The sequence below is a fragment of the Diceros bicornis genome, chromosome 5 (assembly GCF_020826845.1).
Source record: "Diceros bicornis minor isolate mBicDic1 chromosome 5, mDicBic1.mat.cur, whole genome shotgun sequence".
Taxonomy (NCBI): domain Eukaryota; kingdom Metazoa; phylum Chordata; class Mammalia; order Perissodactyla; family Rhinocerotidae; genus Diceros; species Diceros bicornis.
Window position 1 is genome coordinate 10,572,461 of NC_080744.1, and position 18,244 is coordinate 10,590,704.

Sequence of the window (18,244 nt, forward strand, 5' to 3'; positions counted from 1 at the left end):
AACTTCGTTCTTGCTGCTGCAAAAATCAACGCAACACAGAAAAGATGTTACCTTGTTCCTAATAGCAAAGGAATAGGAAATATTTGAGTAATGATAACACTAATATAAAAATATTTCGTTTAAAGTAAATTAAATCTCATTATCCCTGTCCTATAACTGACAAAATAATTAGACGTGCATTTGTCCACAAATAATAAATTTCTTTCATCAAATGTTTGAGTGAAAATTATACACAAGGCACCGTGCTGGTACTGTAGAGAGTACAGAGTAGAGGAAACAATCTCATGTTCAAGTACACAAAGTAAACTAACATTTTTTGTGTTCTCCAGTTATGGCAGACCCTGTATTATGAGTGTTATATGCATGAACTCAGGACAAATATACAAACCACCACATAAGGCAGAAATTGATAAATGCTATAATTGAAAAAGTTTATTACAGGAGTTTGGAGTCAGAAAACTTAGACTATCATTGAATAAAATATTCAGACATAATAGTTAAAACAAACGATTTTACCTAACATAGTGTGGGGGAATCAGAATTTGCCACCCTAAATGTGTTTCTTTGGCTTATTTTTAAGAACGAAAGACTCTGAAAGAAACTTTGACCTTTCCCCTAATTGCCTAAAAGAATTTAAGCTAGAAGGCCTGTTCCAGGAAGAAGCTAATATCATAAGATAACTATAGTATAATGTAAAATAGGTGTGATAGACAGAAAGACACCAGCAAGCCATTTTTATCAAAGTCCTGTCTCTCGTGTCACGTTGTCTTTAGGTGGCCCAGGAAACACTTGTTTATCAAACATTTGCTTTTCCATCTGCATGTAAATTGACTTCCTCCCCTTGGACTACCTAAACCACTGCCCACAACACCTTCCTTTGTCTTTAGCTGAAGATAGTATTTAAGGTGGTGGCTTCTGCCATTCTGGCAAGTTTTCCTGGGTTTCTCCCATGCATACATATTATTAAACTTTTTTTTATTTTATCCTGTTATTCTGTCTCATCAATTTAATTCTTAGACCAGCCAGAAGGACCTAGAGAGTAGAGGAATTGTCTTCCTCCCCTACAGTAGGAATGAGAGTGTGAGAGGGTACAATACGGAAATCTACCCAGAGCCTGAGAAGAAACATGTCAACAACATCATGTTAGTATCTTCTTCATTCCCCAAAGTCCCTTCCCAACAATTACCTCCCCCATTTATGTGTAAAAATCTCTACCTTTCTGAGTCTGGTCTCATTTTTCTGTACATCCTAATGTGGGAATTCATGAGTTGCTTATCTAGCATTCATTACCCCCCCTCTGCCTTTGCTAATTATACCCCAATTTTTTGCCAAAGCCACCCATCCTTTACTTATCCTATGTGACTTGATAAACTGATGTTAACTCTACCTCTAAAATTAGTGCATGCATTTACCTGGACACAATGAGTGATTCTGGAGTAATCCTGTCAGAGCAAAGCTCAGGACTTCTGTTTAGTGGTTCTAAGACATGGGCACTTTTTCTCCTACTAGAGGCAAACTAGGAAGCATGGATTCTTCATTACCACTGACAGCTATCTCACAAAAGTGAGGAAAATCATCCTAAAGGAAAGGCTAACATATGAAGAAGAGAAGAGCCAAAGGAAAAAAAAAAAGTGGAGACAAGCCCTGAATGAATAGTTCCAGAAACAACCCTACTTCTGGACTTTTATGCTGGTTTTTTAAATCATTTGAGATAGGGTTCCTATTATGTTCACAGACTTCATCATCACTAGAAACTGCTGCTATTCAGCCAAAAAAAGAGTGAAATCTTGCCATTTGAGACAACATGGATAAACCTCGAAGGCATTATGCTAAGTGAAATAAGTTAGACAGAAAATGATAAATACCATATGACCTCACTTATATGTGAAATCTAAAAAAAAAAAAGAAAAAAAAATGCCAACTGAGCAGATGGATATAGAAAACAGACTGGTGGTTGCCTGAGGCAGGGGGTGGGGGTGGGAGAAATGGGTGAAGAGGGTCAAAAGGTCAAAAGGTACAAATTTCCCATTACAAAATGAATAAGTCATGGGGATGTAACATACAGCATGCTGACTATGGTTAGTAATGCTGTATTGCCTATTTGAAAGTTGCTAGGAGAGTGGATCTCTAAAGTGGTCATCATAAGAAAAGAGGTTTTGTAACTATATATGGTGACAGATGTTAACTGGACTTATTGTGGTGATCGTTTCGCAATATATACAAATATGATATCATCACATTGTACACCTGAAATTAATATAATGTTATGCCAATTATACCTCAATGAAAAAAACAAAAGAGACTGCTCCTCCTCAAATTGCTACTGTAGAAATCCTGTCCTCAGACATTAGCCTTCTGTCCTTTCAGTTTGTTCATTTACAAACACAACATCTGATCAGGATATCAAATCCACTAACCATCTTTACTGTCCATCTACTCCCTCCTGTCTTCAGGTATATGTTTTGTTCATCAATGGGCCATCTTACGTAGTTCAGTGCTTTATACTTAGTAGGCAATCAATACATTGTGTTAATTGATTGATTGATTAATTGACTGATCTCTCTACCTTAATCTACCCCTTCCCAAATATATATCACCTAGTGATTATTCTTTTTTCTTCCAGAATTCATAATGCAGATGTGTCCTTATCACTCTCCCATCAAAAATCTTCAGTGACCCCCATTTTATCCAGAGCCAGACCTCAGATATGGTCCACACTGTGTCCCTGATGTTGTTGCTCTCTAAAGGTTACCATCTTCCAATGGGGATTGAGGGGGGTCAAACCCTTCCTGAACCAAACCCAGTGTTGGGACCCATCTGAAAATGCCAGCCCCCAACATGTTCTAAAATAATGTACTTCTAATAAATAATCATAATCCACCACCGTCATCTCAAATCTCAGAAAAGCCAAGCAATGATCTCACCCTGCAGTATCTAATTTGGTAAGAATTGTATTCGGTTCTAAACATTAGATTTAAATGAGACATTGACAAAACTAAAGTTATTCAGAGAGTAACCAAGATGGTGAAAAGTCAAGAAATCATATATCAGTAGAAAAACAGGGTTTCTTTGCACGGCGAGGACGTATGGGGAACATAACATTTATATTCTGATATTTGAAGGTTTGTCGTGTAGAAGAACAAAAGTGGCAATTGTCTTCTGTTCCAGAGGGCAAAAAAGGGTTAAATATTTACTCTTCTTTGGAGTTACATCTTAGCTCCATATGACACACAACATTAAAATGTTTCTATCTAGCCATAAAAGCGGCTTACATAAAAACAAAGTTTTGTAAAGTATTGGTCAAGTTAGTCTAGTTTGTGCTACAACAACAAAGAACACCCAAATCTCAACGGCGTATCACACAAAAGTTTATTTCTTATTTACACTATGTGTCTAACCCAGGTCGCCAAGGGCCCCGCTCACTGTAGCACTTAGAGACTCAAGGTGACAGAGGCTTCACCATCCTATGCCATCCAAACACATGTCTCCAGGGGTCATCATGGCAACGAAACAGAGCTTGAATCACAAATCGACCCTTAAATGTTTCTGTCTGGAAGTGATTCAAATCATTTCTACTTAAACTTCATTGGCTAAAACAAGTCTATGACGATGTCTAATTTCAAGGAAATAAGGGCATGTAATACCCACAAGTGCCTGAAAGGAGAGGGATGTCAGAGTTTCAATGAGCACTTGCAACATTGACCAGAACTCTCAACAGGATTTAATCAGAGATCAAATCATCATTAGGAATATTACAGGAAAGATTAGATCTCTAATCCCCTTTAAACTCTAGGATTCTAGATTCCAAATGTGTCATGTAGTTCCTTTAAGACCAGGGATTTTGTTTCCAAGGGTCAAATAAATAACTCTGGATGCTGAAATTCCTTTAAAATAGGAAAATCACTATGCTCAATATTTGAACATACTGAGCTGAGCTCACAAAGACTTGGTTTGGAAGGGCTAAATATTGACAGGTCAACAGCTCTAACTCTGTTGGATAAGCTTGCTATGTTTCATTTTTTTTCAAACATTGCTGCAAATATTTACATTTGACTTCTACATAAGAGTTGTTGATTTCCAGTATAGGCTGAAAAGAACGACAGTTGATAACTGATCTTCATGTTCTATAGATTTACTTGCAAGGTTTTGAGCTATTTTTTCATCTTCCTCAGTGAAAGTGTAAGCTTAGCTAAATAGGTGGCCTTAAATGTTGTCAGTGCCATTCTGGTGGCTTGATTGTGTCTTCCACGGGTGTCTTCCACGGCGTAAAAGCCCCTTCTTACAGGTTATGTTATATATATTACGATCTACCCAATTCATTTTCCTACAGTAATAGCTTACATTGAGAGCAATTACCCAGCCCATTTTTGCTCATTTTAAACCTGCTGTGTCCTCCATTTTTCCCTAAATTATGGATCAAATAAGGACAGCTATACATTTGCAGTATCATGGATCTAGATCTTCAGTCTAGAAGGGGCCTTAGAGATCACCTAGCTCACCCCGTTTTACATGCAAAAAATTAACAACAGATAACATTTATTGAGAGTTTACCATGTGTTAGGCATTAAGCTAATGATTTCACATGTATTATCTGAATTAATCTTCCGAACAGCTCAATGAGATGAGATGTTGTTATCTCCATTACAGATGAGTAAAATAAAGTTAAGTATAGATCCACAGTCAGTAGTTGGAAAGAGCGACTTGTTGTTTTCAGTAAAACTCCTGCCTGTCCACCCTCCCAGAGATTTTTCACTATGGGATGTGGGGGACGAGGGGACCCACGGGTATGATTCCAGATGTCCAGCCACTACATGGGATTCTACATCACTTCAAGAACTCTGTATGTATGCTGAATATATAAGAACTCCCTCCCTACGGTGTGTATGCATACACACACACACACACACCCCCCCTTGCCAATGATGCCCAGCATTAACTGAGCCCCCATCAGCACTTAGGACATCCACTGCTACCTGCACACCCAAAACACCCTCCATACCCTGGTTTCAAAGCTCAACTCTTCTTCATACTTTTCACCCAGGCATGCGTCCTGTAAACACATAGAAAAGATATTTAACCTTAATTAGGAACTCAACTAGAAATAACAATGAGAAACATTTTCCCCTTATCAGATTGGCCAACATAGAAAAAATAATTGGCAAATCCTGGTGTTGGCAAGGACATGGATAAATGAGCAGATGCCCTCACTCACTGTTCAGTATTTTGTGAATTTAGTTCAGACTTTTTGACACTGAATCTTCCTCCATTGCTCCATAGTTCTTACATATCAATTTGAGAAAAGGTGACAAGACAGGAACAAAGTCCAGGGAAAAAGATTACATGATCCCATGTATTAGATAAGAAAGTGAAGTTTGGAGATAGTCTATAACATTACCTAACCTGGGAAAATGATAGGGAAGGAATATTAAAATTATTAGTCATTGAGGCTTGGACCCCAGGCTCTCTTATTGAGAAGTTTCTGGAATAGTTTCTAGAGTCATTTCTGAAATAGTTTCCCCAATTCTGATTGAAACCTTTAAACTAATAATGCTTATCTCTGGATGAAAGGGATTTGTGTGCTTTTTACATTTTTCTTTGTACTTTTCAATATTGTTTAATTTTCCATTTCAGTGACAATGTGTTTTATAAAATCAACAAGAAGATTTAAGCAAATGCAACCAATTTATTGAATAAGCTGAACTTGATAGGAAGAAAGCAAAAGGCAACTTTGTTCTTTCTCACCGCTGTACCTGCAGATCTGTGCCGGGAGTCTCATTTAACAAGCTGTTACACGACCTGAGTGGTGGGGACTGTCCTCCCACTGACAGGGGTCTACCACTTTAAGAACCGTCTGTCCTTGTCAACACAGGCTTCACAAAACATTAGGCATCCCCTCCTCAAACTCACCCCCACAAATTTCCAGTCTCTGTCCTGCACAGGCACGTGTGTCAGGGCTCTCGCTAAGATTCTGCATCGACTGCCGTTGGCTGCCCATGTGAGAGCCTCTCTCTACCAGCCACCACCAGATCCACCATCTGCTGTCTAAAGCTGGAAAAGTTCTCTACTCTCAGCACTGGTGCTGAAGTGGAAGGAGGTAGAGAACAGGAAAATGTGCTCCCTACATTCCAAATCAGAGCCCCGAACTAATTCTCTAGTAGAAATTAATGGTGAGAGGTTCTGTATCCCTGAAGTACGGATGCATCGCGGGTTAAAGGCTTTGGCGGGCTGGACTGGAGGCATAACCTTTATTCATCACGCGCTTTCTATGGGAAATTGTGTGGAGTTCAAAACAACTGACTTATAAATGATCCTAGGAACATAATTCTCCTGGAAACTGGGGACCGCACTTACAACCATCTCTAGCCTGTCAGGTCAAATAGATTAGAGCAAGACAGCAGCATGCATTTACAGTCTTGACCTTGTTGCTGAACCACTCCCTAACTCATGTTTTTATTCTTAAAATGAGAGGCATAATGTGTCTGCTCCAACCACAAGATTGTTGAGATAATAAGCACAGTCATTACTGAGCAAATATGTCACAAAATTGACAATACTCGTGTGTTTACTATTATTGCATATTATACATTATGGAATGCATACAACACGTGTAATCTGTTACAGGGAAGTAGTTTCTGAGATTAATAGGACTGCCCCAAAAGTATCATGATAAACTCCATTTTTCACCCCTTCCTAATTTTTTTCTTAGCAAAAATATCTCCATCTCTCTTAACCTGTATAATATATTATTTTTAGAATCTTGGCATTACCAAAGCCTGTCTAAGTTTAGGAGTGCAAAGTGAGTGTATGATAATACACATGTACATCGACACAATTTAAAAAGTCTCAGAATCTGTCATTTCTCACAGTTCTTTCATTGTGGAGTTTGGGAGGTGCAAGATCAAAGCACTGGCAGATTCAGTGTCTGGGAGGGCCCACTCCTTGTTCATAGTTGCCTGTCTTCTCTTTGTGACTTCACAGGGTGGAAGGGCGAGGGAGCTCTCTGGGGGCCCTTTTATAAAAGCACTAATCCCATTCATAAGGACTCCACCCTCATGACCTAAGCACCTCCCAAAGGTCCCACCTCCTAAAGCCACCACATTGGGCATCAGGTTTTCAACATATGGATTTGATGGGGGAGACACAAACACTCAGACCGTAGCAAAAAGATAATCCTAAAGCTTACTATTTTGTTGCCCTGTAGGCCACTAACCAATTTTATATCTAGTGGAGCTGTCTTGTTCCAACATTCTTTTACTTTTTAATGTCTTCCCTGATGAACTATATACATCCTTGTTCTTCCAACGCTCTTGGAATCAATTTTACCCTCATATCGGTTCTCTCATTAAACAATGAGCTGGATAAAATGTCTTTACAAGTGTTCACTTATACTTTCAAGACAGCCATGTTTTCAATGTGTTGAAAAGTATATTTTGATAAAAGTTAGAGGAGAAAAAAGTAAGCTTAGGGCTGAGAGCCTTAGGAGCTTCAGGAAAAATAAACGCTGAACACTTGCAATTGTCCTTCAGTTTTGACCCAATAATTACTGTCCTGTGTCACGGAAGAATACAACAGGTGTTCTACCCTCAGACACATCCCTTTTAGTTGCCATGGATTGGTTTATTCTTATGTTCCAAATGCTGTGTGAGGTATTTTGCATTAATTATCTCTTCGAACAATGCCTGGTGTGAAGTAGGCATTCAGTAAATATTTGTTGACTAAAAGAACCAGTTATCGCTAACTCTTATAACAACCTGCAAAGTAGATACTGTTATTCTAATACTACAAATGAGAAAACTGATGCACAGAAAGGATAACTGGCTTGCCTGGAGCCACATTGAGTAAGTGGTTGAGCAAGGATTCAAATCTAAGTGTGTTTGCCTCCAAAGCCCACTGTCTTCACACTGTGCCAAATGGAAACACAAGCACCAAATGTGCCCTAACATTTCCATTTTCAATAAAAACCAGCACAGAGTCTCTGACTGTCAAAACAAACAAACAAAAAATACTAAACCTAAGGCATTAAAATTATAAGTCTCAAGCTCCTTGACCCCTATACTTGCTCACATCCTCACACCTTCATTTTTTATCCTGACCTAGATTGACCCAATAGTCCAAGGACCTTCAAATTGAGGTATGGGCACAAAGACCTTACAGAGTATAAGTAGGCTTAGATCGCTGTCGGGTAAACACTTCCAGATCTAAACTTCCACAAACTCACTCCTCAAGCCGACCTGCCCGCAAACTCCCATGTCTGACAGTCACGCCTCCCTTTCTTGCCTCTCACGATGCCCTTCTCCACTTCACAAAAGAAAGACACACTATCTCCTATCCCAAATGGTATTTTGGTGCCTTGTTCCCAGCTGTGAAAATCTTTGGGGCATCAAAAAGATCAGTTATCAACTTTCCTGAGGGAAAGTCTCTTGAAAGTAAAGCCAAAAAAGCTTAAGAAAGAAACCTTTAGGAAGACCCTGTTTCATCCAGGAGACACGCTCAGGACAAGTATCCATCTGTTCATCCATGTGTTGTTTTATCCATCTATCCACGCACCTATCTACCTATCAATCAATCATCCATCTATCAATCAATTAACACATCTTAGAATACAGAGGTGAGAGAAGTGTTGGGCAGATTCATGACTGCATGAATTTTAAAATGAAATCATACCTTTTCAAATGAAAAGTAACCCTGATTTGGCTGATTAGTTTAGCAATGATGCCTGATTATCTGAAAGACATGTTCTATAAGTTGAATGAGCTAAATCTACAGCTCTAAGATGTGTATAAAAATACATTTAATGCTATGCATATTCTATAAAATAAGCCATAAAACACATCCTTTGCAACTATTTAATTTTATGATATTTAAACTTGTTAAATTTTTTAGATTTCAACTTTAAAACATGTGAGAGATAGCCAGTTTTTCAAAATTCTTATGAGAACAGAAAAGTTTGGAGACAAGTACCTAGTCGATCGCTTCAGCTACTTGCTTATAACTGTCCCATTTACCTTGTCCCTTTGCGCTCACACCCAGTCTGAAAATACTCACCATGCCTGCTATCTCCTTGCCTAAGCTCAGGTCTTGGGCACTGCTGAAGAAAAAAGAAGACACGTAATCATATTGGTGTCACTATAGTTTCATGGCATTTAACTTGCACTGGGTCCTCCATGCTGTTTGGCAATTTATCTGGGTATTTTTATCTTTCTTCTATTTCCCACAGCTACCTTCTCAAACATTTTACAAGCTCCTCAAAATTCCGATTCCCACCACCTCCCACCGTCACTGTCAGCCAGCCAATGGGCTTTCTCTTGCCTAAATCCAGCCCCACCCTCACCTCTCTTACTTCATCTTCAAACTCTTCTTCTCATCTGCATTTGAACATGTTCTAGTTTCACTCATTAAAACAAACAGAAAACAAAAATCTCGTACACCTTTCCCTGACCCCTGACTGATCTGGTACCCCACCATTGCCCCATGCTCCTCATACTCAAATCTCCCTAAAGCAGTGTGTACACTCTTGCTCTCCTCCACAGGCTCACCAACCACATACTCCTCACCTCTTAATGAAGTGATTTCTGCCCTCGCTACTCCAAGGATGCTGTTCCCTCCGAGGCACTGACAATCCCCTTATTGCTAAATCCTGTCTTCAAAACACCACAGAATGGCCTCTGCTGAGCCTTTCCTTCTTGAAACATTTTCTTCCCTTAGCTTTCTTGACACCACACTCTCTTGATACATCTCTTACTATCTGTTCACTTGTTCTCAGTCCTCCTGGCCAATTCCTCTTCCTCTGTCCATTTGTTAAAAAACAGTGTCTCTATGACTCCACTTGTTCACCCTGAGCAACTGGATCAATTTCCATGGCTTCCATTTCCACCTTTAATCTGATGACTCTCAAACATACATCTTTCATTCAGATCTTTTTCCTTAGCTTTAGTCTTGCACTTTTAACTGTCTCCTAGACAGCTCTTCAGTTATCTCACAGGTACCTAAAACTTAACACACCTGAAACTGAATCTATATTTCTACCTCATCCAGGTCCTCCTTCCTCAGTAAATGGTGCCATAGAGTCCATTAAGGACAAAACCTGGGGGCTGGCCAGGTGGCGCTAGCAGTTAAGTGCGTGCACTCTGCTGCGGCGGCCTGGGGTTTGCCGGTTCGGATCCAGGGCTCACACTGACACACTGCTTGTCAGGCCATGCTATGGCAGTGTCTCATATAAAGTAGAGGAAGATGGGCATAGATGTCAGCCCAGGGCCAGTCTTCCTCAGCAAAAAGAGGAGGATTGGCAGTTGTTAGCTCAGGGCCGATCTTCCTCAGGAAATAAAGAAAGAAAGAAAGAAAGAAAGAACAAAACCTGGGAGTCACCATGGACTCCTTGGTCTTTCATGTACCTCATGTTCAACAAATCGCCAAGACCTGGACATTCTTTCTCACAATGATCTCCTGAATCAGCCCATATCCCCTATCCCCTGCCACTTCTCTGCTTCAGGATATGACTGCCTCTCACTGGGCCACTGCAATTAGCCTTGAGTCCTCCGTCTGTCTGTTACACTACAACGAGTGAAGTGTTCTACAACACAAGTCCGATTACGTAGTTCCTTTCCTTAAAGCTTTCAATGCCTTCCCACCATCTTCGTGTCTTATCATTCATTTACTCAATTACTATTTTAATTAAGCTCTAAGGATAAATTCTAAACTCCTTGACATGGCTTTCAAGGCCCTTCTGAACTTGGCCTCTGCTCACCACGTCAGCTTCGCCTCTCCCCACTTTTCACACTAAAGTGCTTCAGTCCCCAAATCTCACCAAGCTCTCCTGCCTCGAACACTCTGCTTCCCTCTGCGAGCTCCCTCCTGTTTTCAATCAAGGATTCAGCTGAGATATTACTTCCTCTGGAGAGCTGTTCCTAACCCCTCAAATCTGGGTTTGATCCTTCTATGCTTCTGTGATGCATTGTTCTTAGTCCATTATAGCAGTTGACTTTTAACTGTTTACATGTCTCTATCCCTGACAGCAGAGGCACATGTGTATAAAGCTAGGGAACTAGCCACCACCTGGCACATACTAATCATTCAACAAACATTTTCTTACTGAATAAATACATGAAACTACCAAAACTTTGCCCCCAAAATAAATCATATTACTTCTATAGATGGCTTATAAACCTGTTTAGTGACCAAATGTAAAGTTTTCATCAAGTTTCCATGAAATTGTCAGCCAAAGTGAATACACAAGCTGAATGGGGGGAAAAATACCATGCCTAACCTCTCCAGCAATGGTAGAAAAACCTACCTCCTTATCCATATCAAAATAATTTACCTGAGATCTGAAGGAGTCAAAAGAAACTGAAATTTTCATTCTCTTATTAATTCATTCAACAATCAACAGTCACCTAACCCTGCCCTCATGAAGCTTCTGCCTAGCACTTACTCCATGAAGTCCACTGAATCCTGGACAAAAGCTGGGCCCTTTTCAAATTTTATTATTTTGAACCATCTAGGAGCAGCTGCTTTTATACAAGTAGGAATATTTTTTAAATGGCATTTTTCCTTGTATGTCAGAAAACCCAAGATGAAAATAAAATTACATTTCTTAAAACTTCCATGCTCCTGATCTTTTTCCCCTTTTCAGCTGTGCCAGAGGCATGAACTTGTATACCCCCAGCTCCAGTTAGGAAGATGATTTATTAAACAGACTTAAATGAAAGATGGGTTGGTGTGGATACACTTGGATTCATAGTCCATGCCTTGGGGCAGTGTTAGTACCAACTTTCTAACTAATTCAGAAAGGAAAAACTTATCTCATTATTTCAAGATAAATGTCTGAACCTTCCAGCTCTTGTCTACCTGCCATAAAACTATCAGAAACTAAAAATGGAGATTCTGTTGTTCACATTTCCTCTAGACCCTACAATGCTTGGCATATGAACCAGTTGCAAATTACCAACTAATGGTATCTTTTTGGCACTTCCAGGTAAAGTCTCCAGGGTCCATTGTATCAAACTCTTTCTTTACAGTGATCCCTGTACAATATTATCACTCAGAAGTTATGTTGGAGAAATTATTTTCAATGTTTTCATTAGGTTCATAAAACCTACTCAGAACAAGTTAAAAAGCCGTAATAAAAAGACAAATATTTCACTTTGATTTATGGAAAGCCCTACGCCTGTGCTTGTGCACAGAGAACAGAGAAACAACCTGACTATTTGTCTCAGTTTGGTCTCAGAATTTGCTCATATGCATTTCATTTCCTTGATTTGACAGTATTCAAGAGGTCAGCCTGAAGAGTCAGCAATGCTAATATATTGGATCTTAAAGAGAACATATTCATATAACTGAAAAAAGCAGGATGTAATTTTCTCATCATTGCTGTGAATAGAGAAGCTGTTTCTCAATGATAGGCATCCCTTGTAATGGGAAATAATTGTACTGAACTCAGAACTGTAGTGCTTTGCTTGGCTTCATTGATTGTATAAAGGACTCTTTTATTCAGAACAGATAGAGCTCAATGAGTTGAAATAGTCCAGAAGTATATGAATATCTTTCCTCTGGCGTAAAGCAAACTTAAATTGTGAGAAAATTACTACCTTTCCAAGAATTTCCAATATTCTTATTCCTGATCATGATTCAAAATTCCACGTAGGTTTGATCTTCATTTATTTCAGAGAAGTTGTAAATGGTACTGTTCTCCTTATATCGAGAAAGAACAATACCCCAAGTATCAAGATATGGATATGGTGAGGCCTTTGCCACTTATCTCCTTTGTGTTTAAGAGAAATCAGGTAAGCATTAACAACTAGCATATAAGTAACAAGCTTATCACCTATAGTAATGCCTTACATGCTGGAAATTAGAGATCTTGGTAACTATATAAGTCATCTTAATTACTGAAGACCATCAGTAGTCTTTCAAACCAAAAGCTTTTTTCTCAAAAAGATGCTGCTAGGATTAAATACCTAGTTTATACATAACAGGAAAAAATAGGATGAACATATTTTAAAGCATAGAAAGACTCCAGCAGAAGTACAAATTACATAGGTACATAACAAAACTAAAATGAGAAAGGAGCAAGTATGAATCATTGGTACAATTCATTCTAAATAACAAAAATGGTAAAAAAAAAAATGTAGCAAATAAAAATAAAATGATTAATAACTCAAACGTTTTCTCACCAGTGGTTCTGGTGTCTGTATTGCTGTTTACATCTCTAGTGGTATGAAAATAAAAGGATATTACAAAAAGAAAAAAGGCAGAAAATGGATTCAATATAAATAATTTAAATAAAGGGAGAAAAAGATGGTCAGCAATCTTTACCTATTTTTCCTAATTTACTTAGATATCAAAGAAATTTAATTGTGGTTTAAATGTGCTTTAAATGCAAAACCCAAACACAAATGTATTATATTTTATAGAGTCATTCAGAGTCAGCAAAGACCAGGCAGCTGGGGACAAATGTGGGAACCAGGGGAGAGACCCCGTGGGACAGGAGAGCCTCCTCCTGTTGAGTAGGAGTGGCTTGGTTACAGGAGGGGTTGCTAACATCAAAGAAAGAGAGGTACGCATTCATGGCAGCTATAAATAAGGGCCCCTCAAAGATGTCCACATCCTAATCCCCAGGACTGGTAAATATCTTGCCTGTTATATGGCAAAGGGGAATTAAAGTTGCAGAAGGAATTGAGGTTGTTAAGCAACTGACCTTGAGATGGGGAGATTATCCTGGATCATCCAAGTGGGCCCAATGTAATCACAAGCATCCTTAAAGTTGAAGAGGAAGGCGGAAGAGGAGTCTTGGAGTGATTCGATATGAAAAAGACATGACCATAGTTGCTGGCTTTGAAGATGAGGGAGCCAAGGAATGAAGACGGCCTCCACAAGCTGGGAAAGGCAAGGAAAGGTATTCTCCCCAAGAACCTCCAGAAAGGAATGAGCCCTGCAAACGTCTTGATTTTTGCTCAGTGAGAACCATTTTGGACTTCTGACCTCCAGAACTCTTAAGATAATAAATTTGTGTTGCTTTGTTTCACTAAATTTATGCTAATTTCTTAGAGCAGCAACAGAAAACTAATAAGGTACTTTATAGTAAAAACCGTGATAGAAAAGATTTCCAAGAGACAAAGAGGGATAAATTCAAGATGCCATCGTAGAAAATAAAGAAGATGAAGACAAGAAGTTTAGGAAATAGGGGAAAGAGGACAAAAACAAAAGAATCTATGAATATCAACAAAATGAACTTCCACTTGCAATAGATACAATAACAAAGGCAGCGCAGACTACAGAACTAAGGCCAAATTCTTCAGGGTAAAGAAGTAAAGTGGAAGATATCATACAATGTCCTTCACATGGCAAGCTTTAACAAATATTTTTTGAAACATTTCTGTTGGAAAATTAGGAAAGCAAAAAGTAAGTAGTAAAACTGGAAATGAATAACATAAAGAAAATCATAAAGCAAAAAAATATGTATATATCTAGGCATTGGGTTTTTGATGGGGTCTAGATTTGATCAGGTAAAAAATAGCCAGAGTAGCATTAAAAGTATGGGCAAATCAAATCTATAACATCTGAATTAGCATGTAATTCTACATTATTTGAAAGAAAAGATATTAAATGTTCCATACCTTCTGAAAATGACCTCAAAAAGAAACCACACAGTTTTTAAATGCCAGATGACTACATGTAGGTTTTCTTGTACTTTTGTCTCTGCAGAGTCACATACTGTCACATGACATAATGAAAAATGTGTGAATTGTTGTCAACGAGAAAATATAAATGACCTTTGGGATGTGACATTTCTTCAGTTGAATATGGACTTTGAACCTCTCCTAATGCTGTGTTCAATCATAAGACCAAGCCTAAGATGTTTTATGATTTCCAGAATTCAGTCAGTTAATGTTTGGAGAATTCAAAGCCATTATTTCTCACATCAAACATATTAGCTGATGACTGAAGATAAACAAGAAATTCCATAGGAAATATTAAAGGATATGATGGCAGGTTTATGATGCTGTTAAAAAATAGTTCACAATGTAATCTGTGGAGTTGTTTTGGAACTGACCTCCTATCCCAGCTCCAGTCATGACAGTAACTTTTAAGGATATTGAATAAACAAAGGTGTGTTCCTATTGACACTGTTTTACACGAGTTTAAGAAAACGCTTTGAAAGTAATGCCTAAAGCACGCATTGATTTGTTTTTTTAATATATGTTTTTTTAAAAGATTAAACCATCAAGAAGATATTTTCTGTCCAATTCTTCTATATTGCTTAACAGTTTTTTTCTCCCGAAATTGCTTCTTTAGTTTCTGCATTATTCCTGAGAGAACAGTGAGGTTTTGGGAGGATGCCCAAACGGTGTGACTTGAAGGAAAACAACCCATAGAATCACAACAGGTTTTTTTTTTTGTTTTTTTTTTTGTGAGGAAGATCAGCCCTGAGCTAACATCCACGCCAATCCTCCTCTTTTTGCTGAGGAAGACCAGATCTGAGCTAACATCTATTGCCAATCCTCCTCCTTTCCGCCCCCTGCAAAGCCCCGGTAGATAGTTGTACGTCATAGCTGCACATCTTTCTAGTTGCTGTATGTGGAACGCCACCTCAGCATGGCCGGACAAGCGGTGCATCCGTAAGCACCCAGATCCCAACCGGGGCTGCCAGTAGTGGAGCGCACACACTTAACCGCTAAGCCACGGGGCCAGCCCCACAATGACAGTTTAATGCTGGGAGATACAGATAAGAACTCTTCTGTAATCACAAAGTCTCAGCATCTCAGAGAGGGAAGGGGCCTTAGAAGTTGCTAGATCAAGTTCCAGTGTAAAGCAGGAAATCCCGTTGCCATGTGCTAGACAGGTTGTCATCCAGCCTCAAGTTGAACATCTTCAGTGAGGCAGAGCTCACCACCTCCCAAGCACCTCTTATTCCACTGTTTGTTTCAATTTAACTTCCACTCATACTCTCAGTTCTGTTTTCTAGATGACCCATGTCTAATCTTATTTTCCATATCATTTCTTCAATTACTAGATGCCAACTATCATATCCCCCGGCTTAGTCATCTGCTCCTTCCTAAAGCTAAGAAGTATAGGGCAAGCATGTGTATTCATGTCTACTGTGTTGACCCTCCTATACAGTCTGATGACTACTTAGTACAATAACTTGTTGAGGCATTCATCAAATGTGAGCTGAGTGCCTGGTAAGGAAGAGAGACCAATTCCCTGTCCTCATGAAGCCTAAATTCTAGTAAGTCAGATGATGTACAAATGAACAGGTAAATAAACAAGAATAAAAATAATGAGAAGTGAATACTTACTGATTAGGGAGATGATTTAAGATAAGACCTGAAGGATGAAAAGGAAATGGGCCTGCAAACAACCAGAGAAGAGAACTCAAGGGCTATAAGTGCAAAGGCCCTAAGGTGAAAAAAGAACTTGGCCTCTTCAAGGTCAGTGCTCCAGGTCAGGGAATCTAGAACACTAGTGGGACAGAAGGTGAAGTGGCAGAAACTAAGACTGGAGAAGCAGACAGACCCAGACCATAGTATGGAGTTTGAATTTTATTCTATGTGCAATAGGAACCTATCTAGGAACTGTAAGCAGGAAAGATACATAATCAATTTGCTATTTAAAATACCACGCTGGTGGCCTTGTGGAGAATGGATGAGGGTAGGGCAAGAGTGGAAACAGAAAGATGAGTGTGGAGGCTCTTGAAGTGAGAAATGATGGAGACTTAGCTAAACATGGCAGCAGTAGAGACTGAGAGGTGTGGAAAGATTTGAAGCATACATTTGGAGGAAGTACAGACAGAATTTTCTGACAGTGGATGTGGGTGGTGAAGGAAGATGGAGAACAAAGGATGACTCCTGGGTTTCTAGTCAGAGCGACTCTGGATGGCAGATGAGAGGAGGAGACACCCAGGAGGAGGTTTCAAGTAGGCAATTGGGTGTATAGATGTGGAGCTCAGAGGAGAGCACTGGCCTGCAGATGTAAAATCCAGGAGTTATCAACATACGGACGGTATTTGAAATGATAGAAATGAATAAGATAACCTAGAGAGAGTTTAGAGAGGGGAATAGGAGACCTCAAGACCTGGTCCTGAGGAATTCCAACACTTAGAGCAGGGAGAGACTAAGAAGAAGCCAGCAAGGAAAAAGGAGAACCAGGAGTGTGACAAAGGAAGAAGGGGTCAGCTGCGTCAACGGTTTTTGAGAAGTGGAGCAAGATAAGAGTAAAGTGACCATCGGGTTTAGCACCAGGGAGATGTCTGGTGATCTTGTAAAAAGCAGCATCCGTGGAACACTAGGACTAGGAACAGATGAAGTAGTTGTAGGAGGGGATTAAAGGTGAGAAAGTGAAGCGAGGTTCGTGGAAGTTGTGCTTGGAAAAGGAACAAAGAAACGGGAGGGTAGCTGAATGAATGTGGGGTGAAGAGAGGGTTTTGTCTGTTTTTTTTACCTTAAGATAAACACACGCCATAAAAACTAAAATTCAGTGATTAAAGCAAGCTTGACGTACCTCCGCTCTAGGCCAGTGGTTTTCAAACTATTTTCAACAGAAGACTGGATTTCTGGGATGGAGCCTTCGGGCTGCTGTGAGAGGCAAGGCAGGCCTCCCTCCTTACAACAAAAGTAACTCAAATTTAATCCATTTTACACATGGGGATTTAGACTAAGATGTCACTTGAAAAATCACTGATCTAAGGAGAGCATAGGGTAGCCAAAACATCTCACCGTATTAGCCTATCAGATGACAGAATACCTGATGAATCCATACATGGTATGTATACTTAATTATGTCACATAATGGCTCTTCAGGCAAAACGTGATGATAAATCCTATCTGTAGCACAGTTTCAGGATGCTAAACAAGTTGTCATTGTTTCACAGCCTCTTGGCAATGATAAATTAAGTAGCTTCTTTTATACTACATTCTTCAGGAACTTCAGTATACCCAAACCTTGATTTTCAATAATGTTAATTAATATAGTCTCTAGTCAATTTGATAAACTTGACACATCTCAAACCTGTTTTAATAGAACTGACTTACAAAATAGAAAGGAAAGGCGCTGGCCCTGTGGTATAGCGGTTAAGTGCGCATGCTCTGCTGCTGGCGGTCCGGGTTCGGATCCCAGGTGCGCACGGAGGCACCGCTTGTCAGGCCACGTTGTGGTGGCGTCCCACATAAAGTGGAGAAAGATAGGCACAGATGTTAGCCCAGGGCCAGTCTTCCTCAGCAAAAAGAGGAGGATTGGCACGGATGTTAGT

The 18,244-nt window shown here is 39.5% G+C and overlaps 1 long non-coding RNA gene across 4 annotated transcripts in view; it reads right to left on the reverse strand.

The window, feature by feature from the left end:
• LOC131405653 (uncharacterized) overlaps positions 1-18,244 on the reverse strand; it is a 76,409-nt gene that overhangs the window by 39,889 nt on the left and 18,276 nt on the right. For all 4 annotated transcript variants that reach the window (XR_009220002.1, XR_009220003.1, XR_009220001.1 and 1 more), the window contains one exon: positions 9,046-9,088. This is a non-coding gene — a long non-coding RNA (uncharacterized LOC131405653). The remainder of the gene's footprint in view (positions 1-9,045; positions 9,089-18,244) is intronic.